The following is a 26,434-nucleotide window of genomic DNA, read 5'->3' as shown; positions in this document are numbered from 1 at the left end:
TTCCTTCCTCCTTTCGTTGTTTCATTAACCAATTCCTCCATTGCAGGATGCTGTTTGTTAAGAAAAATCCCTGTTTGTGGATCCACATCATCTCGTCTTGCTGGATCATCCGTAGGAGAAAGCTTATTATTGATTATCTTGAGTAACGGATTTATTGCTAAAACATATAGGGCTGCACTTTTCACAATGATAAAGTCTCCCACGGCAAACCGTTACATAATATCATGTTTCTAGTTTTCCTCCTCAGGTCCACTATGTGTTTACATACTACAGAGCCACTTATCTTTGTCTTATAACCCCTTTAGCCCTTCTTTTCCATATGTGTACATTTATAATGCACATCACCAACCAAGACTATCTTCTTTTATTTTCACTCATCTTTCTCTAAATATACCATATCTTACTGCTTTTATGCTGGTTTTTTTTTATATCAAAACCTAATTTTTCCACATTCTGTCGTATTTCCACCGTTCTATAAGGTTGATCTGATATCCTCGTGTTGGTGTTGTTCCCAGATCATCATACTAAATGTTGTTCCAGGATCAACATTGCAAGTGACCAATCAGAATGTTGTGACGTCATACTTTTGCGACTTCGGGAAAAACCGGCGTAAAACAAAAAACTGTACTTAAGCTGCGTGAAACCGCCTCTGTCCGCCGATCAACGGACCCTGACCCTAACCCTAACCCTTTAATAAACAGTAAGCAGAATTGATATTGTCCTTGCAACATTGGAATTTCATAAATGCACGAATGGCTTGGCACGCAAAGGAATAACGTCACAACAATGTGATTGGTCACTTGCAATGTTGAACCTGGAACAACATTTTCATGATGGTCTGGGAACAACACCAACACGAGGATATCAGATCATCCGTTCTATAACAGTGTATTAGCAGGTGATCCAAGGTTTCACCATCCTCACACATATCCATAGGGCATTTCTTAGTCGTCACAAAACAACTCCACCTTATAACAGCTCTTACAGGGAGACGCCGACCGAAATTAACTCCACTCTCTACATTTATTGGTTCAGTCAACCTTCCATTAACTTTGATCTGAACACATGATTTTTTGTATAATACTTTAATCCTGATCCTGCCGATACTACTCTACGGATCCGAAACGTGGACGGTGCTCAAAGCGGACCTCAATAAACTCAGTTTTCCAGATGCGCTGCCTTCGGCAGATAGTATCACTTCTAGACCGCCTTCGAAAAGAGGGCATCCGATGGAGATGCGACAACCAACCGCCAATCGAGGGGAAAATTCATAAATGCCGATTGCGATGGTTTGGCCATGTGTGTAGAATGGATGTGAGCAGACTACCACATCAACTTCCTCTGGCGTAAACGACCCACCCAGTGGAGAATCCACCGAACGACACCGAAGAAAACATGGGTAAAACAGGTCAAAGATGACAGGGATCGCAGAATAAACCTCGACGAGGCCAGGACAATCGCCAACAATCGCTATGCATGGCAACGAGTTGTGAAGGAAATTTGACAACCATTGGGACCCACAGCAGCGTATGGGCTTAGGAGTCGATCCAGACCCAACGCCAGGTAGGGATCAAAGAAGAAGAAGAAAGAAGGAGCATTTGTTTTCATTTTGACATTCTTTTGCCTCTGGACCCAATCCTCCGCACTTCCAACACTTAAAGGTGGGGCAATCTCTCACTTGATGGTCTTGCACTTGACAAATGAAACACCTATTTACTTGTCTGGGGTATATAATTCGTCCATGGTAGGGTCCTAGTGAAATTGACCTAGGTATGACAACCATGTTGCCAGCTTCATCTCTCCTCATCTGCACCTTAAATTTCCTCACTCCATACCAAAGGCCAAACTTATCGACTGGTTTAACAGGTGGTTGTAGGATTTCACAATATCTTTGCAGATATAGTTCAATATCTTGGTCTGAGACTCTTCCTGTACCATCCTGTACCCCAATTTCTATGTATTTATGCCAAGTCGTCGTGTTTCAGGTTTCTCATGACAGGTTTCCATCTCCCTGTTTGTGTTCATGTTTTTTATGTTTTGCTTTAGTTCTCCCAGTTTAGGTTATCGCTTAGTTTCACACTTGCCCTTTTGATACTGTTTAAACCAGCCTTAATAAACGGCTCACATTCTGTTAAAATGAAGTTTTGTTTTCGTGTGTCTGCACTTGGGTCCACCTCCTCACTCCACACAGTCTGCTTCTGCAGATTGTGACTGGTTCAGTCATTAAAGAAGTTAAAGAACTATTTGTTGCAAAGCAGAAAAGATGAGAAACATGCCCAGCATTATTCCTCTTAATCACACAGAGGCAGTCCACTAAAGTAGTATTATTCAGTACAGACACTGTAAAATCATGCTGCCACGCCACTGACCTGTATATGAAGTAATAGTTTTTTTATATTAAAGTTCCTGAATTCATACAAACACTTCCTTTATAATGCCGACTCAGCAAAGAGCATCATGTACCCCAATTTCACAAGTGGAGAATAGATTTGTAGTCAATCACATCAATATGGTGACATCCATCCTGTTGGAGGCATGTTTAGAGTGAATCCTGTAAAATGCTGCCATTCATATCAATATGCTCTGTTTACAATGTCCACTGGCATATCTTTAAATGTGCTACTAGAAAATCAAATCAAATCAATCAAATCACTTTTATTGTCACATCACATGTGCAGGTACATTGGTACAGCACATGTGAGTGAAATTCTTGTGTGCGAGCTTCACAAGCAACAGAGTTGTGCAAAATACAATAATGTAAACAAGCAAAATACAAGAATGGCTACATCTGAAACTAATAAATATATGTACAATATATAATAGTATATGCATTTCTGGATGTGTATACTAAATATTTTTCTACGTGTGTGTGTGTGTGTGTGTGTACACATATTTTACAAATTAAATAGAGTAAACAATGAATAGAATATATAAAATAAATAAAATAAAATATACAGAGTGAGACATGTGCAAAACAGTGGCGTTACTGTACAGTATGGAGTGCATAATGTTAAAGTTCCAGTAGTGAAGCTGAGGTGTCTATGACGTGTTCAGCAGTCTGATGGCCTGGTGGAAGAAGCTGTCTCTCAGTCTGCTGGTACGGGACCGGATGCTGCAGAACCTCCTTCCTGATGGAAGTAGTCTGAACAGTTTATGGCTGGGGTGACTGGAGTCCTTGATGATCCTCCCCGCTTTCCTCAGGCACCGCTTCCTGTAGATGTCTTGGAGGGAGGGAAGCTCACCTCCAATTATCCGTTCAGAGCACCGCACTACTCGCTGGAGAGCTTTGCAGTTGTAGGCGGTGCTGTTGCCATACCAGGTGGTGATGCATCCAGTGAGGATGCTCTCAATGGCACAGTGATAGAAGGTCCTGAGGATGCGGGGGCTCATGCCGAATCTTTTCAGTCTCCTGAGAAAGAAGAGGCGCTGCTGCGCCTTCTTCACTGTTTTATTTGTGTGTACTGACCACGTAAGATCCTCAGCCAGATGTACTCCAAGGAACCGGAAGCTGCTCACTCTCTCCACAGCAGCGCCGCTGATGGTGATGGGGGTGTGTACTTCTCTGCACCTCCGGAAGTCCACTATCAACTCCTTTGTCTTTGCGACGTTGAGGGTGAGGTGGTTGTCTTGACACCAGTGGGTCAGGGCGCTGACCTCCTCCCTGTAAGCTGTCTCATCACCGTTGGTGATAAGACCCACCACTGTAGTGTCGTCCGCAAACTTCACAATGATGTTGGAGCTGTTAGTGGCTGTGCAGTCGTAGGTGTAGAGTGAGTACAGGAGAGGGCTCAGTACACACCCCTGTGGAGCACCAGTGTTCAGTGTGATGGGGGATGAGGTGATGCTGCCCAGTCTGACCACCTGGCGTCTGTCAGACAGGAAGCTAAGGATCCAGCTGCAGAGGGAGCTGCTCAGTCCTAGATCCTGCAGTTTCCTGTCCAGCTTCGAGGGAACGATGGTATTGAATGCTGAGCTGTAATCTACAAACAGCATTCTCACATACGTGTCTCTCTTCTCCAGGTGTGACAGGGCAGTATGTAGTGTCAGGGCTATGGCATCATCAGTGGACCTGTTGTGGCGGTATGCGAACTGTAGAGGGTCCAGTGAGTCGGGTAGTGCAGAGCAGATGAAGTCCCTGACCAGCTTCTCGAAGCATTTGCTTACGATGGGGGTCAGGGCTACAGGTCGCCAGTCGTTCAATGAGGAGATGGTGGAGGATTTGGGTACAGGGACGATGGTGGCCAAATACACAAAGCATTCATAAAATACATGAAAAACTACTTTATTTTCTGCTCCCTTCTTCTTCCTATTCTCTGTCTTCATCCTGCTGTCTCCCTTATTCTCTCTCAGTCTTTGTGCTGTCACCCCAAAAAGAGAAATGTTACAGTGTATAGAAGACATAAACTGATCCAGTTAGCAACAATATTTAAACTGAATACTGGCTACTGCTGGACACTGACAGGTAACATCAGTTTGACTTCCTGTCACCTGGATCTGGAGCTGTATTGTAAACAAACACTGAAGCCCAATTTGACCAGAATAGGAACAGAATTTTTTAACAAACTAAAATGATAAAGTATATCAGCTTCTTAACTGGCAACTCACAATATCCCAGCAAACTAGTGGATTAGAAGGTTCAAATTAGCCAATAATCTCTAGTGATTTCAGCTACATTAGTTAATATTTTTGATGCTATTTAGAGAACAAATACTAATTAGCAGACTCTTTATAAGTCACAGTAATGTTCCAGCATTCCATTTTGTCGTTAATAAAAAAGTTGGGAAAATAATACATTTGAAGATAATTCCAGAAAATAATACAAAAATACACTCACTACTATTACTATTGTTATTTTTAGGGGTGCTGTGATGAAATTTGGGGTGGTTGATTTCTAAAAGGGTCTAAACTCAACTATGGTTAATAATGGTTAATAATCTGTGTACTACCAATATAACTGAAATAACTTCACCATCTGCTAGGTAAGTTCAGGTTAAACAAATTGACCAACACACGAAAGCAGGATACATAAAAGGACATAAAAGGAAGTTAAACATTATCTGTGTCAGCAGAGGAGTGGTAGAAATCTAAACTAAACACAAAATAGATCAAATAGCTGATGACTCCTTCTTAGAAGTTATTCTAAGACGTATTTAAGCATTGCTACTTAAAGCTTCACCCATACAGGAAAGCTGAAACATAAAGTTGTTCTGGAGTTCTTACACATCTCACACGGTGAAAAGCAAGTGACCACTGAAGTTGGTGTCATGATTAACACCATCAAAAATCCTGGCATTAGCCCAGAGACGCAAAGACACCTGATCTCCAGGTTCTAGAAGCAGTGAGGTACCACAAGAAGTGCTCACAGTACCAGATGCCTGCAGTTCAAATGCAAGAAAAATGTGCTCTCCATTCCTGAACAACACACCAGCTATAGGATGAGATTTGTATGCATGTCCATGTAGGTGCCACTCAAAGTGGTAGGCTCCTCTCACTGGAGCAATGAAGATACCTGTTCAATAGAAAATGAACTGTTAGAGCATCTACAACAGATCAGATTGACATCAACACTGCAGGAACAAGATACACATTATTATTACCTGTTTGTGGGTTGTAGGCGTTTCCAATGTTTGTGATGACACGTCTGAAGACTAAAGTAATCTGTACATTAAAGGGTCCAGTATATCCATAGCCACCCTCCAACAGAGATGCTGAGAAAGCCACTTGTTTGACTGAGAGAGAAGGAAGGTGGATTGTTTTAAACTTTTGTTTTTGATTTATACATTTTTCCTCCAATTGAGGATTTTTTTTTTTTTTCATAGTTTAATGCTTTCTTTGTTAACACAGTGCAATGGGACTATTGTTTTTGTTTTTTTTCTGAGAATCAAAAACAATTTGCTGACATAAATGTTTTTGTTATGCAGTGATGCAGTCATGTCATGGTTGGTGCCTATTCACCAGCTAAATTTAATTAGATTAAGTGTTGGATACTAAATATGATGTTGTACTTTAAAAGAAACCTATAAGCTCCACAAAGTGATAAGACGTACAATAATCCAATGTGTGGTGACCTCCTTTATAATATCATAAATGCTAAATATTTTTCCAGTTACACCCCCCACGTTAGTGACCTGGATTCATGTTCTGCTTCTTTGAGGCTTTTATTTTTTCCTGTTTTAAGGTCTATCAGCTTATTTGTTTTAGCTTTATTATTTGAGAGTTGCTGAGGTTGTACAGTGGGGCAAAAAAGCATTTCAGATAATAAAACTGTGGATTTGATCACCAACTATACGATTGTGTTTAAAAGCAGCAAACAGCAGACTAAGATAGTTACATTCGGGTCAAAGGATTACACTGAGATATTTAGGGGTTGTTCCTCTTTAACAACTGGAAAATATTTATGATGTGGGCATTCATAAGTTCACTGAAACAATCATAACTTGATTGATTACATTACCTTTTGATTGCTGCTTCAGCTGTTCAATCTCAGCCTTCTGCCTCTCCAACTCAGTCATCTGCCTCTCTAGTTTTGTTACATGCTCTAAAAAACAACTTTATTTAGATCTTTGTTTGAAGTTTGCCTTGAAAAGCGCTATATAAATCCAATCCATCATTATGTCATTTTTGTCATTGTGAATATTTATGAAATGACACTGTGACACAAACGTTGGTCATAGGAAACACACACTACTGTACCTTGATTATCTTGTTTTAATGTCCTGATCTCAATCTTCTGTTCAGCCAGTGAGACTGCCATCTCTCTGAGCACAGCATGGATGTCCTGTGGACAGGGTTGTTGGTTTGAAATCTGCTGGTCAACAATTTCATTATCTGCCTCAGTCGGATTTGTGGAAACGGAGCAGACCAGAAGCAACAGCGAGAAAAACACCATGATCTCCATTCTGTCAGTGAAAACTCAACAGTATCTGTGTCATCTGCAAACCTGACTGACTTTTATATTACACAGTACAAAGATGACGTAGCCACCTTTCCTAAGATAACTGAGGACATTACTATGCCTTATAAATCACTGACTATTGTAATGTTTATGAGTACCATTTAAAAGGCTACAAGGAAAACAAGTTACTGTGAACGATTGTCAGTCGGCAGTAAAATGGGTCAGTGCATGTGCTGTCTTTGGAAGTTTAATGTAAACAAGAAGAATATAAATGATTTCCATGAAATGACTTTCTACCAGTTTAGCCTCTTATTTCTCTATAATTTGCTTCCAAGCCAGACTATCTTTAAATGTTAGAAAATCATTTTGAGAAACAGTTCTCCACGTCTTCTGGAGGACTTTTTTCAGTCCAGTATCTGTATCTGACCATTTTGAAGGGGGGGACCTCTGCCCCCCAGAATTCCCAGTCAAAGTCTGCTTCTTTAATAATTCACCGCTACGTTCTCTGGGAACTCCCAGGCCCTCCAAGGCCTATCTCCCCTCACCACACTCCCTGCCGGTGACTGATGCCCTCAGGGGTCGGTGCATTGGTGGTTCTTGGTGTCTGGGGCTGGGCACTCAGGTATGTACCGGCTCACTCCCGGTGGCTACTTGGCGGGGCCTGGCGCCTGTTGCTCGGTCAGGCCTCCTCCGGGGTGCGGGGGGCCCTCGGGCCTCCGGCCTCTGGGCCTGCGGCTCGGTTCACTCTGGCACAGCTGGCTGCCGGCAGAGCCAGCGAGCACGCCGGTGCAGCCCCCTCTAGCTTCTGCTCGGTGGCTACTGGGTGACGCCTCGTCTGGGGATCCTCAGCCCTTCCCATGAGGGTGGCACGGATGCCCCTCCGGTGGTCCTCCTTGGGCTCTCGCACTCTGGGGCCTCTGGATGTCTGGGGCCTGGATCTCCTCCATGCCTGCTTCATGCCCTGGGGGACGGGGCTATGGCTCCCTACATCCTCTTGCAGACCATTACATGTGGAAACCATTTGAATACAAGCGCGCTGATCCACACAGGTGTGCACACGGGTGTTCACTGCTCGTAGACTTAAATTACACCTTTCTTGTCTGCTACTTCAAAGCACATTGTGCGCTGTCTGTCCTGCGTGCTGCACAACAACATTGAATATTTAGTATTTACTGCTGTTTACACTTAGCTAGATTAACGTGATGGTGTTGTGTTTAGTATGTTGCTTTGGTTTTGTTTTTTTTTGCTTGTTTTCTATTCTTTCTCGCTCAACAGGTGATCCAGGAGATTTTTTTTCCCCTTTCTCACTGTCCCTCTCCCCTTCTGTTTTTCTTTTCCTTCCTGTTTCTCTCTCCCTTTCCTATCCCTCACTCATGTCTGTCCCGTCTGTAACATCTGAAAATAAAATATAATAAATAATAAAAACGAAGGTCGATCAAATGGACCAATACGGCAATGCCACGATGATCCATTTGGCAAAATAAATCCATTGGGTCTCCTTGTTGGTCTTCAGACAACAATTCTGACGGCTAAAGAACCAAATGGGACAGACAAAAAAAAAAAAAAATAATAATAATAATTCACCGCCTGTAGGAGGCGTGGTCCTGTGGCTCTGCAGTGTGTGAGGTGGAGGCTGAGGGGACGTGGAGGAGACCACCGCTCAGTGTAGCATGAACAGAATGAGACTCACAGTTACAAATCTTTTGGCGCACTGACTGTGTACATACCTGTGTTGTACTGACACAAGCAGCTTTTACACAGGATGTGTTGGGGGCAGTGTGGGTGTGTGTTTGAGAGGTGGTGCAGTAACCTCCTCATTTATGTTATAAAAAGCTTCACTTTGCAGACAGCACAGTTGCACAGCAGTTATCCAGCGACAGAATGGAGATCATCATGTTTTTCCTGCCGTTGCTTCTGGTCTGCTCTATTTCAGCAGATCAGCCTGAGACTCCACTCCAGCCACCCTGTCCACAGGACATCCATGCTGTGCTGAGAGAGATGACCGCCTCAATGACCGAACAGAAAGTGGAGATCAGAACCTTAAAAGAACATAACAAAGGTAATATATTACCTTTGGGGAATTACAGAAGTACCAGTATCACAGCATGTAGCTCCACGGATGGTCTTCCTGACACAACATCCAAAATATTTGCATCTCCTCCTGGGACACAGAATCTTTGTGTTTCTAAGGTGAATCACTACATCACGGGCCACTAAACTTAAATGTAAAGTTGTTTATAATTTGTTTTTCAGAACTTGTTGCAAAACTGAAAGAAGCAGAGAGTCAAAAGACTGAGATTGATAAGCTGAAGCAGCAGCTGCAAGGTAATCATCCCACACAGGCAAACACACCAGCTCCAAGCAACACCAACGACTCTCAGCTGGTTAATATTACACAAATATTAATGTTGTGTCTAGAGAAAATGATAAACTTTTTCCTTTACTCATTTTATTCAGATCATGCAGCAAAGCTGGAAGAGCTGGAGACTCACAAGTCTGAGGTTGTCGAGTTAAAGCAGGAGCTGAAAGGTACTGAAATCACCATGACTCTGACTGTTAATGTAAACATTTACAAGACACACTGACTGTAAAGTCTTCAATTGATTTATTTAGCAGATTGTTTCATGTTTTCAGTGCCTTCATATCTGCTAAATAAACCACAAACTGGCTTCGTGTCGACATGAAGATCTTCCTTTAATGCCTCTTAATGGCTCACAATGAGACAAGTGGTGGGTGGTCATGTATATGTGACACATTTGATTACAGCTCAAATGAATTCAAAGGTCTTTTCAGATATTTGGTCAGCACAACAATCATTTCCCATAAACACAGAAAACAGCTAATGTTTTTCTTTTTTGATTCTATGACAATAAAAACTGTAAATCGTTATTTTACTGAAGGTTGTGAATATTAATGACATTTCTCTCTCTCTCAGTCACACAGGTGGCTTTCTCAGCCTCTCTGCTGGATCAAGGTGAAGGAGATACTGGACCCTTTAACACTCAGAGTACTCTGGTCTTCAAACATGTTGTCACAAACATTGGAAATGCCTACAACAAACACACAGGTAATAACACTGAATGTCACTTCTCAGCTATGTTGATGTCAGGCTGATGTTCCAGATGTTCTAACAGCTGATTTCCCATTTAACAAAAACAAATGTCCCACAGGTATTTTCACTGCACCAGTGAGAGGAGTCTACCACTTTGAGTGGCACATAGGTGCACATGGAGATGCTTCACATGCTGTATATGCTCTGTTGTTTAAAAATGGACAGCGTATATTCACAGCATATGAAGTCCAGCCGTCCCATTATGTAACCACCTCTAATGGAGCCTCTCTGCTGCTGCAGGTTGGAGATCAGGTGCTTTTGCATCTCGCTACTAACGCGAAAATCTACGACAATCAAAATCATCTTTCCACCTTCAGCGGTCATCTGATGTTCACCATGTGAGACCGAAGCACTTCCTCATGTTGTTTTTGCTCAGCTGTTTGAGAATTATGTGTTAAGTGCATTCATGTCATTGATGGTAAATGTAAACCACCTGTCTTCTGTTTTTAAACCATTCACATTTTTAGATAAAGGCGATGATACAGTGTAACAGTTTGCAGTCATATTTCTACCAAAATAATAAAAAAAAAAATCTTTTTTTTGTTTGTGTCATGGTTCTGGGTCATTCGAACTTCATTCTGAGTTTATGATGTTTTGTTCTGGTTTCTTTGTAATCTTTGTAATCTTTTTCTTGTCTATCATTTAGTTTATAGTCGTGTTTTTTCCTGCTAAGTTGATTATACTCCCGGCCCGTGTGTTCTTGTCCCTGTGTCGTGTAGTTGTGTCTCTATCCTGTTTACATGTTCCCCTGCTTGTGCTTCATTCCGTGGCTCCTCCCAAGCCCGTCATGTGCCCCTCTCCCTCTCTCTCTGTATCATCTCCGTGTTTCCGCGTTCCCCTCTCCTGGAAAACTACTCCCATTGTCTCCCAAGCCCAGCTCCTATGTCACATTGTGTGAATTAGTCTGGATCTCAGTGTTTCCTGTTTTACTTTGAAAGTGTCACATCCTGTGTGCATTGTGTTTAGTTTTGCTTCCTGTGTAGTTAGGTATATTCGCCTCAGGTGTGTTCCCAGGTGTTCATTGTCAGGTCGTCTGATTGTCTCCCCGTGTTCCTGGTCTGAAGTTTTTCCCACGTTCTTTGTGTTTTGATCTTAGTTTATTTTCATCTGTCTCCTCTTTTGCCCTTTTTTTGAATGTTTTTTCCTGGACTCAATAAACTGCTTGTTTTTCTGTTAAACCCGTTACCAGCCTCGAGCGGCTGTGTTTGGGTCCGCTTAATTAATGAGTTCTGCCCTTTGACACTCTGTTTGTATTTATTAAAGAATAATTGAAAGACATCTGTGGAGTTTTCCTGTTTGTATTTGTTTCAGATATGGACATCACCACAAAACGGTGATGTAACACATCCTAAGTACAGATATTATACTCAGATCAAAGTAATGTAAACAGAGATCTTTGTTTCTGGGTGCAGATGTTTCCTCAGGACATGGACTATTTAAAACCTTTTTTTGTTTGTTAAACAATCCTTGGTCAGTCCTCTGTAGTCCCTGTAATCCCGTCAGTGATAAGGCCAACGATTGCTGAGTCAACAGAACTTTTGCATTAAGCAGTGTACTGTACTGTACTGCAGCGCAGCGTTGTAGAAGTCTGTGGTGTATATGGTAAATATAAATGGAGCCAGGACTTTTCCCCATTGGGCGCCTGTACTGCAGACGACCCTGTCAGACACACAGTTCTGGATCCTTCCATGATCCACTCACACCTGTATACTCCAGGTTATCTCTCAGCATTGTGTGCATGATAGCACTGAAAGCACTTTCAAGATGAGCGAGGGATCGATGTAGGAGGTGGATCACAGCGTCATTAAAGCAGACAGCCATGTAGCTCGTTTCACAAAGGGACCACAGACCTCTGATATAATGTTTAATTTAGACCGTTTCAAGGTCTGTATTATTCTGCTGACAGTGTCTTAATGTAGTGTGTGACAAGAACAAGTGAAGCCAGATCTGAACATGCTAGTATTTGTCTTGTTATGGTAACAAGCACTTACAGCAGGTGAGGTGAGGAGAAAGATGTCTTTCCAAATTCTCCTCAAAGTAAAAAGTGTTATCAGGTTGTACTTTGGTTAATTGCACAAGTGGGAAAACCCCAAACATTTGCTCTGTGAAGAGAGCAGTGAATCAGTCAGTCTGACAAAGCTCAAGAAGTATGAGGAAACAGTTCTTGCCACCCCATCACAAACAAATATCATGCACGTGTTTTCTGGACACAAAACTAGACTTTGGATCTAAATGGCACAATTAGCCTTGGGCAAAAATCCAACACCCTCAGAGCTGCACAACATGCTGATCAGCACATCAAGATAAAAAACTTCAATATCTTTATTTCAAACATGTTCCAACAGTTTAAAACGTGCACAGAAAGCAGTGAGATAACCATGTTGGTAAAATGGTCCATTAAACAGCCATCCTCTCCGTCTGGATCCATTAAACCTTCAACCTGGAAGGTTCAGTCACAAGGACTTTGTTTTCATTCCATTCATGACACGCGCATAGGGCAGACTTTTACTATAACTAGTACTAATATAATTTGGTTGAGCCTGTTTACATTTGATTAAGGTGTATTATTTATTGTGGGTTTCTGTAAGCAGGGGTGAGTGTGAGGTGTATCATCTGTTTCAGAGTCTGGTTGTTAGAAAGAAAATTTGAGGAGTTGCTTTTCAGCCTTCCAGTTAATATTTTTAAGTCTGATTTTTCACCAGGAGAGCCAGTATCCTCAACATTCATGAGGGAAGGTCTGGATCGTTTCAGAGATTCAGATCTTTTGGCTGGGCTCCTTTACAAGAGTCAGCTCTTCTTTTTACAAAATTCTGTGCTTAGCTTTGCTTTGTCTCCAAAATCATTGAAATCCAGACGCTGCTCATTTCCCATTTTTGCTCGTTTCCTCAGTTTTGCATTTAACCCTTTAAAACTGCTCCCACTCAATCTCATCTCAAATGTCCGATTAAATATCTGTTTTCTGGAGAGCTCAGTCACACTTACTCACTCTCTCAACCAACCTTCACAGAGCTGCTGCCACACTGTGCATGTGGATTACCGTAATGACCCTAATATCCCAGAAACGTGCAGAGTCACTGCTTTCAGAAACCTTTGGAATTCTTTCAATTAAGCAAATGCTTCAAGAGTTACCGGAGTTACAGATGTTTCAATTTTTTTTGTAAAACATCTGTCTGATGCCAGTGGCAAAAAGTAACACAAAAACTATGTCGTGGTGGTGGTGGTGTGTGTGTGTGTGTGTGTGTGTGTGGGGGGGGGGCTGCAGAGATCATGAGCTCTGTTTAACTATGACACAGTTCAATCACACAGATCTCAGAGGAGAGTATTTCTTCATTCCTGCTCTGTTTACATGACCCAGTTTGTTCAATAATGCAGCAAAACAACACTGATTCATTAATCATTCAGCAGCCAGTACCTGTAGTAGGGGTGAGGATGAACAAGGAGTCATGGAAGATAGAGATAGAGAATTTGTGTGGATACGTGCTACAGTTCAGGCGCTTTTTCACAAGATTTATTGGTGGACTGTGCATGTGTGTGTTTGAGGGGTGGGGAAGTAAATTCCTCATTAACGCCTCTTTTTGCAGTGTTATAAAGAGGTCAGGTTTGAAGATGACACAGATACTGTTGAGTATATATATATGATAAATTAGTTGAGACTATTACTTCCATTAATGTCAAACTTATCATCAATTCAACAAGATAAATAACTTCTGGTTTGTCTAAATAGCACATCTGCTAAATTTAATTTGCAGTATTTGTATTTGTGAGGCTGCATTGATAGATTTATAGGCAAAAATACTATTATGATCTTTTATTGTAACTCTTATTGTTAAGAAGCTTGGAAAGAAAAGTGTCTGGACTTCTTTAAGTTGCTTGAAGACGTTTCATCTCTCATCCAAGAAGCTTCTTCACTGAAGAAGCTTCACTTTTCTTTCCAAGCGCCTTAGACTACGATGACCTGGATGACTGAGAACCTTCACAGACTTATTGTTATCGCAAAAAATACCACAAAATGTCATGATAGGATTTTAAGTCCATATTGCCCAGTTCTAATCTTCTATTTAATTTTAATATTTTTAGGGGCACAAATATTAAATATATTGTTGAACAATCTAGAATTGATTAAAGCAAAAATGAAAGCTTTCACGTAATGTCAAAATTGAAAAGCTTCGATTTTGGGGTTTATAAACTTGTTGATCTGACTCAGAGGAGTCAGTGCCTTAACAATCATGAACCTCACTGCACGTCACTGATGTGAGTTATGAAACTTTGCTTAATCACTTATCTGGATTATGTGTTAATATTTTTGACTTTGTTTTGTAAAGAGGTTGAAAGGAACCAAAATAGAAAACTTCCCTCATATTGAGTTCTTATCTCCACCAGAATCCCAGCGTTGATGTTCGACGGGAATGCATTCTGAAAGCTGTCTGTGTCTACTTAAATGAAAAGCCAGATGACCTGTTCAAGGAATTCTTGGTAAGTTAAAAAAGGAAAACGATCAATTATTTTCCTTTTTTTAATTTAGGATTGGAAATGGAAGGTGGACTTACTTGTCCATATGTATATGTATGCAATTAACTTATCTTTTTCTTTTATTTTTATTTAAAGGATGTGGATCTTGGAGCAAGCAGAGAAACGGAGCAGCTGACTTTGGGAGTCTATGTTGTCAGACATGAAGGAGCAAACTCTGCAGATACACCTGAGGACATTGGTGTCATCGTAGAAGGATGCACTGTGCTGCAAGCTCTTAGTGATGTGGCAAAGGGGTGTGCCCTCCTGCTTGGACTAATCTACAGTCTATAAAATACACATTTGAATTTCTTCAGAAGGTGCTGATGGAGTTGGATGGGAACAACCTATCCATGAAGGTGCAGGTTCTGAAAAACAAACTGCTTGAGTGAAACAGCCTGCACTGAACTATAGAGGACACTGAACTTTAAGGTTCTCGAACCCTTCTCCTTGCACTTCATAAACTGTTCAGTTTGAATTGCCACAAGAACTTCTGCAAGGCCTTTCACTTTTCTGCGTTCTTTGTTCTTGAACCTTTACCAACATCCAACTACCGTACACTGAAAAAGACTGCTCCTAACTTTGGACTTCAGTTTAAGTTTTGAAGCAAAGGTTATTTTTCTAAATGTGGACAAAAATGACACTAAAGTAATTTATACCTGCTGTTTGCAGGGCTGTATTGTGGGCTTTTCATTGTAGCCCAATCAAGTTTAAATTAAGTCATGTTAATGTTAAAAATGTTGGAATCACAACACTTCCCAGTTTTAATCATTTCAGTTTAACATGACATTCTGCATCTTGTCTTCCTGCGCTTAAAATGCACTTGAATATATGTAAAGATTGTTTAGGAAAAAAGATCTAGAAGCATTTGAATTGCTCAAAGTATGCTTCAACAAGTTTTACACAAAGTGTTATTAAAGTTAGGTTAACTGAATAAACTTGTGTTCGATTTTGTTAAATTTACAAACTTAAATAGAGTAAGTTGCAATTCTGTTAAAGTGATTTAATCCTATAGTTTCAGTAGAGCGTGTTTTGGGTGAGTAGATTTATCAGATTTACTTAAAATTTGTTGTTCAAATTAAAAACATCATACATTTAATATTTCACTAACCCAGTTGTGTGGAACCGGTTGACATAACTGGGTGGAGTAAATACAACATGTTATTTCTTAGAGTGTATATGTGATATAGACAAATAAAGTTTTATCAATAAATTTGTACTTTTCAGATCATGTAGAAAAGCTGGAGAGTCAGAAGACTGAGACTGGCCAGCTTCAACAGCAACTACAAGGTACTGTGTGAATTTTTTTAAATTTTTTTTTACTCATGTTTGCATGTCTATGACTGTTTCATTGTAAATAAGAAAATTAATTTCATCATATTAGTATTTATTTTTCCCCTAGATAATAAAACTAAAAACTCCTCTAGTATATCAACGTCACAAGCTGGTTTTTGTGTGTTTTAGAGTTAAAAAGCACACATAGCCTCACTGTGGCAAAATAGTTTAAACCAATAGTACAGCGGTCCCTCGTTTATCGAGGGGGTTACGTTCTAAAAATAATCTGCAATAGGTGAAATTAGCAAAGTAGCCAACTTTATTTTTTAGAATTATTATAGATGTTTTAAGGCTGTAAAACCCCTCACTACACACTTTATGTACTTTTCTCAGACAGGCATGAACATTTTTACACTTTTCTCTCCTGTTTAAACTCTCAGAGTTCAAACCTTTGTAGAAAAATAAGTCCAGTATTATAGAATGAAAGCAAAGATCAAACCATGTTTTCAGGTCCAGAACATGGGAATAGAGCAGCTGCCAGAGAATTCAACATTAATGAATCAATGGTACGGAAGTAGAAGAAGAAGAAGAAAGACGAAGAAAGACGAATGAGTTGAGTAAAGTTTGACTTTTCTTCTAGGTTTCAGATTTCAGAGTGACTGATGTAGATTGCTCAACAATCCAGTGATGAGTAGCAAAGTGCTGCTGTCTTAAGTAGGGCTTCAGGATTAGTGGAGATCAGCAGCAGGTGAGGAGATTGGACACAGGTGTGTCGGCCAGGGGCAGGAGCGTGGGCCCCAGCAGAGGAGAGAGAGAGAGAGCAGAAAACAAAACATGTTGCCTAACACGGGGTCAGCCGGCGAGGCAGGTGTGCCTTATGGTCCGAAAAATACGGTACCTTCTACCTTCCTTTAGCATGTTCAGAAGTCCAACTTTTTGTGCGATGGTTAACATCTTCCTCTGTCTTTTGGGTGCTACCGCAGGAGCCTTTGCCTCTGCAAAATGTTTCATCGGCATTGTTGTGTTTGCTGGGGAGAAAACTTACAAACATACAGTACAGCACTTTAGAGTCACACTGCTAGCGATCAAAGATTTATGTAAATTTGACAAGCTGAACGCATTCTCTACTGTACAGGAGACACAGGACGAGGTTGATTGGCAATGGTTTACAGCCAATCAGGATACAGAACACAATGCGCTGTTAAAAAAAAGAGAAAGCATGCGAAATTGCACACAAAAAAAAATCTGCGGAACAACAAGGCTGTTAAAGGTGAACCGCATTATAGCGAGGGACCACTCTACATGATTGTGGCTAATTTATGAAAACTACCACCTGCAAGTGGAAGCCCATAATATCCAGTTATGTGAATGTGTGGCTGATCAAGGTATGGCAATCCTATAAATTTCTCCAGAAGGTGGTGATTCTGTGTTTCTATGTCATTAGTTCATTCACAGAGGGAGAGGTGATATAACACTCATCAGTTCAATTTTCCATCAAAAAATTTAAAGAGAAAAATTGAAAATGGAATACAATTTTCTATAATTCCAAAAGTAATCAGTAACTAATTACAGATTACTTCCCAAAAAAAGCAATCCCATTACTTTACTGATTACTTATTTTCAAAAGTAATTATTTACTTAGTCACTTTTAAAAACACGATATTCCATCATATAAAATATAAAATATAAAGAAAACATACAAAATGTAATCAAATGGAAAAAGTATCTTTTTAAACCTTGTTTTATTCGTTTTAATCTTTTAACTTTATGCATCAAGCAAACATTAAATTATATGCAACATTCTCTGACTGTAAGAAATTTGTTTGACGTTTAAACCTATTTTCTGCACATTCCAGCACATAAAATAAAATATTTTTTGTGTTTACACTCAGTCTTTCAAATAGATGCAAGTAAAACACAGCAGAAAATAAATAAAATCAAAGACTTGGCAGTCCTGTTTATTTTCGCCTGTATAGCAGGAGTGTGGCAGGCGGAGGTTTACCCTGGTGCAGGTGTGTCACAGTGGTCATGGGGAGGTCTGGGAGTTTCTCTGTGAATGTCACATTCCCGTGGCCGCGTACACTCGGTGCTTGTTTGGAAGTTTAGGGTTTTTTTTCGCTGTAAAAAGAAGTTTTCTTCCCACGCACAGCGGACACTAATGTTTTTGTCACTTTTTATGGAATCAAACTCAAAGTAAGGTCAGTACTTCCACGCTTTAAACGCTGCACGCTCATACTCTCTCCTGCACTCGATATATTATCCATTGTTGATCTGCACACAGCTGTTGTCACGAACGTCGCACTCGCTTACGTCACTGTCATGAGACACTCTCGCAAAAAAAATCACAGTTTTAATAACGCAGTAACGCAGCGTGCTTACGGGAAAGTAACAGTAATCTAATTACCTTTTTTGTAATAGTAATCCCTTACTTTACTCGTTACTTGAAAATCCGATTACTTGAAAAGGGTAATCAGATTACACTAACGCGTTACTTGTAACGCATTACTGCCCATCTCTGGCTGTCAAACACTTCTTTCATTGGAGATAATGATGACTCTTTTGGGAAGAGTCTAACTGGAAAACAGTTTCAAATAATGACATTTCTCTCTCTCTCAGTCAAACACGTGGCTTTCTCAGCCTCTCTGCTGGATCAAGGTGATGGAGAAACTGGACCCTTTAACAGAAAGAACAGATCATGATCCAGAGTACTCTGATCTTCAAACATGTTGTCAAAAACATTGGAAATGCCTACAACAAACACACAGGTAATAACACTGAATGTTGCTTCTCAGCTATGTTGATGTCAGGCTGATGTTCCAGATGTTCTAACAGATGATTTTCCATTTAACAAAAAAATGTCCCACAGGTATTTTCACTGCACCAGTGAGAGGAGTCTACCACTTTGAGTGGAAAATATATGGATATGGAGGCATTGAGAATGGTGCTGTGTTGTTCAGCACATTTTTATTGCATATGAAGTTCAGCCATCTGGTGCTGCAAGTTCCTCTAATTTTGTCTCACTGCTTTTGGAGGTTGGGGATCAGGTCTTTTTACGTCTCTGGACTAATTCAAAGATTTATGATAACCAAGTTCACCATAATACCTAAAGTGGTCATCTGCTTTTCACCATGTGAGAAGCGTCACAGCTTCAGAACCTCCTGTTTGTTTCCAGTTGGTGACCCTTAAGACTTTATGTAATTAAAACAAAAATGTTTTATTTTTTTCATCTGTCTGTGAATCCAGATCCAGATGCACATTATGATGTCAAAATTGTAAACTAAAATATTAATAATGATAAACAAAGAAATTGTCTTTTTATTGAACAATAAACAGATCACTGAAATAACATTATTAGTTTTTTATCCATTTCAAATATATAAATATTATCATACTGGGAGCTGCCATCATGGTGGCAGCTTTGTGAGGCTGTACTATGATGTAAATGCTTAAACTGGCAGGGTGGCAGTCTTTTAAAGATATGGCTGTTTGGATTCTTATATCGTGCTTTCCTCCTCTCCTGGAGCATTCAAAGTGCTTTATACAACATGCCACATTCACCCAAGCACTGTTTTCTATGCTTTTTAAATCTTTTCTACAACTACATTCACACTCCGATGGATGCATCGGAGAGCAACTTGGGGTTATTAACTTGCCCAAGGATATTTGGCATGCAGCCGGGGGGAGCCAGGGATCAAACCACCAACCTTCCAACCAGCAGATGAGCTGCTCTACCTCCTGAGCTACAGTCATAGGGATCCCATAGCATAGGGTTGAGTCTGATCCTATGCTATGGGATCCGACTTGCATTAATAAGAACTTCAAACTAAGCAGGAAAGTCAATCCTACAGCAGCAACACCTCTGAGTCTTCTCTCCTGAACTTTTATTGCAATATCAGCAAAACAACAATTCCAGACAACAAATTACATCTGACTCATTGTCATCCAGCTTTTACATAAAGAACAATTTGAGGCATCCTATAACAGTCCAAGATCATCAGGTTTACCTCAAGACTTATTAAATCCACTTGTTCAATACAAAAACACACAACACACGCAAACAGGGTACAACAGTAGCTGTACACCGACTGTTATGAAAACCATATTTATAAAGTCTAATAATGATAAGTGCATCTACTACTGACACATTAAGTATTTACAGTCAAAGCAAAGATTTCACACCATTATCAGCTGTACTTTGCATCATTAAAATCAGAGACATGTATTTCCTCCATGCCTCTTTTTACTGTGCAATATAAAGCTCAGGTGGTGTGAGGGTGCACGTGGACAATCTTCACATGGTACGAGTGTTGTGGTGTTCAGGAAAGTAGAGCAAAGTTTGTCTGCACTGGTACCAAAACAAATGTAGTGACTGAAAATGTGAACTGTTTTCTCTCATTCTTTTCAATTTGGTTAAAGAAAATTTATAATCATGTTTCAAAGTGTGTTTTTATAGTATGAAGTAACTCAGCAGGAGACCTGAAACGGATTCAAATGTGGCTCCGAAACATTTTTACAAAACTCAGTTCTTAACAGCGCCCCTCAGTGAAAAACAGCTCCAGAGAAATGATTCCACTGTTGCTTAAACGCCTGTTTTTGTTGGTATTGAATCTCTATTTGAAAACTGTGAAAACTCAGAATTGCATCATTCAGCTGCAAACAAACAATACACCAGCAAAGCATCAAAAATATACTAAATTATTAATGTGGATCTCTGATTAAGAATTAAATTAATAACTGCAAAATGTACAGAGTCAGCAACATTGAAGGATGTGAAAGTTCTAAACAAAGGTTGGCAGGATTCACACATGGAAAAGGTAATTACTCCATTACATCTGTGTTTCCAGACTAATTACCTTTTTGAATTAGTAGAAAACTTCATGAGAGTCATTTAAACTGCTCTTATTTGCTATGAACTAAACCAGCACATGTCCCGACACAATTTACTGTCAGCAGACAATCACTGATAGTCACGCGTTTGTGTCCTTCTGACTGAAAGTCATAATGATTAATGATTCATTCACTAAGATTACTTATGCCTTCAGTTATCAAAGAATCTCTGAAACCAATGAAATCATTACTACATAACCATAACTGTGTAATATAAAAGTCAGTCAGGTTTGCAGATGACACAGATACGGTTGAGTTTTCACTGACAGAATGGAGATCATGGTGTTTTTCTCGCTGTTGCTTCTGGTCTGCTCCGTTTCCACAAATCCGACTGAGGCAGATAATGAAATTGTTGACCAGCAGATTTCAAACCAACAACCCTGTCCACAGGACATCCATGCTGTGCTCAGAGAGATGGCAGTCTCACTGGCTGTGCAGAAAGCACAGATCATGATCCTACAGAAAGAAAATCAAGGTACAGTATCATGTCAGGTAGTGAGAGAAGTAACAGGAAACCTTCCATATGCTTTCATTTTTCTATATTCACTGTTGTCTTATAAAAGTGCCAATGTCACTACGAAAATGTCCAGTTAGAAAGAAAAAACCCTGAAATAATCAGCATACTTTCTTTTATGTTATGGACAATGCTCTAAAATTAGCTGTGCAGTGAAGTGAAACTCATAAAATTACTTTTTACACTTTTAGATCATTCAACAAAGCTGAAAGAGCTGGACGGACACGAGACGGAGCTGGACAGGCAGAAAACTGAGATTGACCAGTTGAAGCAACAGTTACAAGGTAATGTGTGCAAGTCATCATGAGTCTGATCTTTTCTATGAAAAGGTAACTGTGGATTTCTGTGACATGTTTAATTACAAAGCATAAAGTTAAAAAACAAAAAAACAAAAAAACAAAAGAAACAAAGTGTGAAATATTGACATTTCTCTCTCTCAGATAAACAGGTGGCTTTCTCGACTTCTTTGTTGGACAGAGGCACTCTAGACATCGGACCCTTTAACACAGATACTACTCTGATATTTAAACAGGTTTTCACGAACATTGGAAATGCCTACAACCCACACACAGGTAATAACACTGAATGTCACTTCTCAGCTATGTTGATGTCAGGCTGATGTTCCAGATGTTCTAACAGCTGATTTAACATGACAAAAACAAATGTCCCACAGGTATTTTCACTGCACCAGTGAGAGGAGTCTACCACTTTGAGTGCCATGCATATGGATATGCAGACATTATGACTCGGGTTGAGTTGTTCAAGAATGGAGAGCGAATTTTTATTATATTTGAACTTCAACCATCCCATTTTTGGACTTCCTCTAATGGAGCCTCACTGCTTCTAGAAGCTGGAGATCATGTTTTTTTACGTCTCTCTGCTAATGCAAGGGTACGTGATAGTCAAGGTCATCACACCATCTTCAGTGGTCACCTGCTTTTCACCATGTGACCAGTGGGACAGCTCTATAACGTCCTGTTTGGAGCTCACACTTCAGAAGTAAAACAGATTGGATTGGTTCAAGGTTTTGTATGTGTGTGTGTGTGTGTGTGTGTGTGTGTGTTTCCTTCTATTTAGTCTTGTGTTTCTAAAACTGCTGACTTACAATGTTGAAATGTTTTTATATTTGCATCTATATCTGGATTACATACATGTGATAATAGACAGTAATAAAAATGGGTTTGAGTTCGTTTCTCTTTCCAAAGTTAATCTAATAAAAAATATTTTAGACATTTTCCTGCTCCAACTCACATGTTTAAATATTGACTGCAGGTTTCCCAAACATATGGTTTTATACAACCACAGCAAGGCCAGTACAGTGGGGGTGTTTTGCACCATCGCCCCACTACAAGAATGTCTTTAATACATCTACTTTTCTTGTTCGTCCTGATCAAGTAGAGAACGGTTTCTTTGAAAATATGTTTGAATGTCATGTATCATTAAACCCAGATCTGTATCACCACAATGATCGTATTTGGTTACTTTGCTGGCAAACAATCCATTCAGATCATATCACAGGAACATTAATAACAACGACCAATGACTACTTTTAAAGATGAATAATAAAGTATCAGCTACCTCTTATATACAATGGAAAAATCACTGCATATTCAGGTATAAAAATATAGTTTTCTTTAGTTATAAAAACATGAATCCATTCAAATGTTAATGTTACATATGTCCATGTACATGGATCAACAAGAGAAAAAATATGAATCAAATCTGTGCAGGAAAAGTAAACAAACAATAGACAGCTTTTTTCTCCTGCTGATAATTATCACAGTTTTACAGTATAAGATCGAGTTAGTTCATCTTTTATGAATGATTAATAAAAACCTGTCATGTAGGAATTTTCTAGGCATTTCTAGAAATTGTTTGGTTCACTTAAAATAACTAAAACACTCCTTTTAAATCCAAATTCAAAAAAAATCTTAAGACACAGTAGTGATCTGTAAATGGAAGATCCTGAAAGTTATGTGTTATGTGTGGAATTAGTATTGCAGAGACTTTTAAGCAGAGCTCTCAGCTCTTTATTGATGTCAGTCTCCTGTTCTGGTTTTCTTTTACAATGTCATTCCTGACACTTTACTTACTTTCTCCATTCTCTTCAGCTTCTACTTTCCAGTTGATTCACATTAGGCACTTTAAAATATCTCTTTTCTCTCCATCTTTTTCCAGTTCACAGCCATACTCTGTACTTACAGTACGATGGGACAATGGCACCATCATGTGGTCAGTTATCAAGCAGAAAAAAAAGAAAGAATAAAAGAGCAAACCATTTGACTCCAAATTTAACATATTTTCATCATTTTTACTTGTGTAGCTGAAAGCTTGGTGTAAACAGCCCCTCTTTGGACACATAATCAACACACTGAAACCAGGTAATAATAACGCCAACATGTGGAGTGGAAAAGTTATGTTATTTTTAGTGCACATATCATAAACATATTCAGATGTGCAACCATACTGGACCAGTGTCTATACTTATACATACTTATAGATATCTATTACTTACTTAGTAATAGTGATGGTAGAATAGTTACATTTATTTCTTGCATATTTCCACAACCCTGTATCCATAATCACATTCTGCGTTTGCTACCATTGTATGTAGTGTATTATCTTATTTGTTTTGTATTTTTTGTATTTTCCTTCTGCTATCTCTACCTGAGCTGAGGTAAATGGTAAATGGCCTGTATTTGTATAATGCTTTACACATCCAGTCACACACACATTCACACACACGTTCACACACTGGTGATGGCAGCTACATTGTAGCCACAGCCACCCTGGGGCGCACTGACAGAGGCGAGGTTGCCGGACACTGGCGCCACCGGGCCCTCTGACCACCACCAGTAGGCAACGGGTGAAGTGTCTTGCCCAAGGACACAACGAGCGAGACTGTAACACACATTTCCCCACAGTGGGATCAATAAAGTCTTATCTTATCAAATCACTGACCACAGAAGTAATATTAAAATCATCTGTCAGACACACAACAATGGAGCTTTATCTGAAATTAGAATCTGAAATCTACAGTTTATAGCTGTAACAAAAAAAACAAACAAAAAAACACCATGAAGATGCTTTAACACAATTATATTTCCAACAAAACTGAAACAAAGTGAAAAAAATATCTATGTCAAATCATTTACAGAGTACTGCAGAAAAAGACGACATGTAAAATACTGAAAAATGTTTCATTTAGAGCAGAATCAACACGTTCCCTGCAGCGCATGTTGTTCCTAAACTTTCAGATACAGAACACCATGTGTTCTAATGCCCCGCCCCCACAGCACTGAAGGGGGGAGGGAAGCCCTCCTCAGCTGATTATGACACCCCGCCATGTTAGCTATGAGATGTTCCAGTACTGTATAATACTTTTATTTAGTATTATAAATTCATCAGTCTTTTGTCGCCATTTTTATGAAGTTACCACAATCAAAATAAAATAGAATATGTTTCTAAAAACATTTAATATGTTGTCTTTGTTTCACTATATCAAAGACAACATATTAAACTCATATTCACTTTAAATATATTTAATTTAAAAAAATGTGCTTCATGTGATATATTTGGTAATTTGTATGTTTTTAGGATGCTGAATGCAAAACATGAGAAGTTTACATTAAAAAAGCACAACAGTGATTAAAAGAATCAATATTTTATTACAATTAAACATGCCTAATTTCTCCGAGATTCCTTACCTTTCACTATGAACAAAATAAACCACCTTGCATTTTCGATTAGTATTTCTCTTGAGTCTCACTTTTAGAAATGTTAAATTAATATAAGAAATCATTATTGGATATGTTTTTTGACTATACCAGGTTTCAGTTTATAAAGGGAAATTACGCTTAATTAAACTAAAAACTGTCAGGGATGTGTGTGGATGAGAGGAAGAGATGAGCCAAACGCAGGACTCATGGTGAGAGTTGGAGTTTGTTATAATGAGGGGACGAGCAGAACTTAAGATGGCTGAACCGAGCTCACACATGCGGAGTAGACAACATCAATGACAAGACGCTGGACCGAGCGAAACTGAGGGTTTAAGTACAGGCTGGGTGATGAGTAATTAGAAACCGGTGAGTGAACAGCTGAACTTAATCTGAGTAAAGACACATGGAAGTAACTGGAACAGCAAAACAGGAAATGAGAACGAGTGACAAAATAAACTGAACATGAACAAAACTGAAAACACTGGGTGAACCACCCAGGAACCCTGACAAAAACACGAGTTTTGCAAGAAATTTTAAATATTTTTCCTGGTTTCAGTGATAAAAATGTATAAGAAACAGTCCAAAAATTCTTATTTGATTTACATTGATTTACACATGACGCCATTGTTATTTTTGTTTAATCTATCACAATCTACTACAGAAAACATTACAATAGAAAATAATGAAACAGGTCTACAATAATCATCTGACATATATCAGCTAAAACTGCACTTTATCATAAATATAATGCATCTTCTTGACACATATTCCTAGTATCTCTAATGAATGCAAAATATGAATTAAAAGAAAATTAGAAAAGAAAATCAAGAGCAGAAATGATAAAAGTTGAGCTGTAGTATTCAGTATTTAATGGAGTGAATTTCCATCCATTGTGCAGAAAATGTTTTTATGGTTTGGTTGTGGGGTGACAGCGGCTCTGGTTTCTGGTTCATTTGTAGATGCAGATGAAAAACACTTTGAGAAGTTGTCCGAAACACGCGTCCTCCTTCGTCACGGACAGCTCGTCATGGTAACGCTCTTTCTCGGTCAGTTGAGCTTCTTCTTTAAGTGACTAACAAGCTGGAACAAGAGCTCTGTCAGCACACCTCTGACACCCATTAAGCACTCTTTGCATGGCAGATGGTTTGATGAGGCTCTGGCTCTTTCTCACTGCGTGACTGAAAAAAGCTGAAATCATCTCAGACCCATAACTACAATAAAATATTTTGAACATCAGGACAGTCAAGCTTTTGTCTTTGTGTTTCATGCTGTCTGCGTAGTTCAGGGTTGTCAAACATAAGGCATGGGGGCCAGAATTGGCCCACCAAAGTCTCTAAGCCACCTCACTGAATGACTTTGAACAATGTGATGGAGGGCAGGAGTTTTAACTTCATATTCATGAGTTTTACAGTTTTTCCAGCTGATAAAGAACTCGGCCGCTATTAAGTAATAAAACAAACTGCTATAATATGCTATAGAAAGGTAGTTTTATACCATTTGTCCACATTAATAATAAATAAATCTCA

General features: G+C 39.4%; 2 protein-coding genes across 3 annotated transcripts in view; both read left to right on the top strand.

The window, feature by feature from the left end:
- Positions 1-9,436: 9,436 nt before the first annotated feature.
- LOC120734041 overlaps positions 9,437-26,434 on the top strand; it is a 299,153-nt gene continuing 282,155 nt past the window's right edge. The window contains exons 1-2 of one of the 2 annotated variants that reach the window (XR_005695954.1): positions 9,437-9,962; positions 10,066-10,347. The gene's annotated coding sequence lies outside the window, so the exon portion shown is untranslated. Of the gene's footprint in view, positions 9,963-10,065; positions 10,348-26,434 lie in introns of those variants that run through there. The other variant, XR_005695955.1, reaches the window with a different exon arrangement.
- Positions 10,699-26,434, top strand: part of nipal4 (NIPA like domain containing 4) — a 33,192-nt gene continuing 17,456 nt past the window's right edge. Inside the window, exon 1 of the mRNA XM_040032600.1 lies at positions 10,699-10,709. The gene's annotated coding sequence lies outside the window, so the exon portion shown is untranslated. The remainder of the gene's footprint in view (positions 10,710-26,434) is intronic.

This window comes from Simochromis diagramma, unplaced genomic scaffold, assembly GCF_900408965.1.
Source record: "Simochromis diagramma unplaced genomic scaffold, fSimDia1.1 OVJJ01000216.1, whole genome shotgun sequence".
NCBI classification, from domain to species: Eukaryota; Metazoa; Chordata; class Actinopteri; order Cichliformes; family Cichlidae; genus Simochromis; species Simochromis diagramma.
The sequence above is the reverse complement of the archived record's forward strand: the minus strand, read 5'-3'. Positions and strand labels throughout refer to the sequence as shown.